We start from the raw sequence: 3,041 nt of genomic DNA, 5'->3' as shown, positions 1-3,041 counted from the left end.
GCAGTACCTGCAAAATCAGTAGTAAGGAAAGGGAGTATCTACCATTTTTCGTAGTTTTGTAATTTTGCAGATACTGCAGTTTTCCATTTTGGGGCAGTGCAGATGTGTATGCGCGGCAGTGTGAAATATTTCGTAGGTGGCACAGGAAGCATTATTTTGATTACGGAATGATTTATATATAGTATCTAAATGTTGGTATTGATGCTGAAGAGATCTCGAGATGGAACGTCCGGGCATTTCATGGTTGGCGAAGGCAACCTTATTTATTCATTTATTTACTTTCTGTTCAGTCATTCATTTAAATAAAGTTGGTCGTAATGAGAGGTTTTCAAGACAGTTAACTGGATCATCAGAGAGGCTTTCTCTCTCTCTCTCTCTCTCTCTCTCTCTCTCTCTCTCTCTCTCTCTCTCTCTCTCTCTCCCTCTCCTTCTTCTTCTTCCTCTTCTATTCAGTCTCTGATTTAAATAAATTTGGTTGTAGTGAGAGGTTTTCAAGACAGCAGACCGGATCATCGAAAAGTCTTCTCACCCACCCACCACAACCCCCCTCTCTCTCTCTCTTTCACACACACACACACACACACACACACACACACACACAATGGAAACGAGAAAACAAAGCTTGACCCCAAAGCTGAAAACCTTAAAGCTTACTAAGAATTACAAACCAAAAACACCCTTATGAATATTAATGAACGCATGCGACTCTAATACCCTTGACAGAAATCAGCTGACTGCTGAGAGAGAGAGAGAGAGAGAGAGAGAGAGAGAGAGAGAGAGAGAGAGAGAGAGAGAGAGAGAGAGAAACTGAAGGACGAAACAAACCACGAAGGTGGGAAATTGCTTGAGAAAAATGAATATATGTTTAGAAAATGAATGAATAATTCAATGAGTCGTTTTTATTTTGCTAAAAAAAAAAAGTCTTCCTCTGTCAATTTTTTCAATATTTTTTTTATGGGGCAGAATAATGTATTAATTTATCCTTCCTTTAAACTTTCACTTCAAAAAGAGTCAAGAAACTTGAAAAATAATTTAATATATGGCTTTTATTCCTAAAACATTTGCAAGTGAAGGAAATCATCTAAGCACTTAGCAACACCCAGTCTCTGTTGGTTGGGGAAATCCAGAAGTCCACACCAATCGCCTTATTGACTTCAACACTACCATCACTTGCTGACAGATACTGTGTAAGATCCTAAGCTGGCATAAGGCCAGACTGTCTATACTACCAAGTCATTGGAAATAGTGAAGCATTAGAAGCAAAATGCGTATGTCATCTACATCATTCCCATGGCAGATAAGTCTTCAAACGCATGCCAAGTAATAATATAATGATGCTGAAAATGCAAATAGGGAAGAAAAGAATATTTGGAAAAGAGAAAGAAGTCAAACGGGAGAAGAAGAAGAAGAAGAAGAAGAAGAAGAAGAAGAAGAAGAAGAAGAAGAAGAAGAAGAAGAAGAAGAAATGTTGTGAGAACAGCTTAAATAAATAAACACGAAGAAGAGGAATAAGAAGAAAAATTGTGAGAACAGCCTAAATAAATAAACACGAAGAAGAAGAAGAAGAAGAAGAAGAAGAAGAAGAAGAAGAAGAAGAAGAAGAAGAAGAAGAAGAAGAAGAGGGAGAAAAATTGTGGGAACAGCTCAAAGAAGCAAGATTGTGAGAACAGCTTAGATAAATCAACGCGAAGCAGAAGAAGAAGAAGAAGAAAAAGAAGGAGAAGAAGAAGAAGAAGCAAGATTGTGAGAACAGCTTAGATAAATAAACACGACAGGAGAAAAGTAGGAGAGAATGAAAGGAAAAAGAAAACCACGATAAACATAAAATCAAAATCAAAATAAGAGAAAGACGAAAGGTCTCGGGAGAGAACACGGCCCCAAAAGCGCTCCTAAAATAAAAACATGCCACTTAAAAGAACTACTTCAAAACAAAAACAGTTTTTAAAGTGATACACATTGCGTTGGCTAAGACGAGTAGCATATACTTAACGGCTATTTAGATATATCTGCGGTGGCCTGACTTGATTTAGAGGTTAGTGTTAGGGGGGAAAAAGAAAAAAAAAAAGTGTTCGGAGCTGAAACTATTTGCATATCAATGCGTGTACCGCCGGGTTGTACCTGTCAGTTTGCCAGGGTTGGCGAGAACACGGGGGATTTTGTAATTGCTTTTATTTCTTAAGGTGTTTCATATATATATATATATATATATATATATATATATATATATATATATATATATATATATATATATATATATACATACTGTACAGTATATATATTGTATGTAGGTGTGCAAAATTATAAGTTTTTACTTATTTAAGAAAACTGAAAACTTACATAAAGTTCACTGATTTGCCTGTTAAGTTCTATTAATAATTAAGAGAAACTTTGATTATATCTAATACACACATACACAGACACACACATATATATATATATATATATATATATATATATATATATATATATATATATATATATATATATATATATATATATATATATATATATATATATATATATATATATATATATATATATATATATATATATATATATATATATATATATATAATATGTGTATGAGTGTAATATCGAATGCGGTCCACCCATATCATAAAGAGTAAAAGCAATCCCATTGCAACACATAATTTGAATATTTTTACTTTCTTTTTTAGCGTTAAACACACAATAAGGTTTAACGAAGCGTGCACGCTATTCCGGAGAAAAGGCGATTCTTAATCTGATTCAGGTAAAAAATTCCAACTTATTTTGCAAAAGGAATAGATAATATTTTTCAAATGATCAATACGAGAAGTTATACTCACGTATATACATTCATGCATGAGATGGTGTCTTAATACATACATTTATGTTTACGAAATCAAATAAGGCTATTTCACGATTTTAAACTTTTCCAGTCATCATGAAAACCTGAAATTTCTATTGTATGATTAAAAACAATCGTTTAAATCAGTTTCTAAAATCCTGCGGAAGCTTTATTGAATAAATCTCGTAGGGTAAAATCGCGTGTTTAAAAA

Source organism: Macrobrachium rosenbergii, chromosome 15, assembly GCF_040412425.1.
Source record: "Macrobrachium rosenbergii isolate ZJJX-2024 chromosome 15, ASM4041242v1, whole genome shotgun sequence".
In the NCBI taxonomy this organism is placed as follows: Eukaryota; Metazoa; Arthropoda; class Malacostraca; order Decapoda; family Palaemonidae; genus Macrobrachium; species Macrobrachium rosenbergii.
This window is presented reverse-complemented; position numbering follows the sequence as displayed.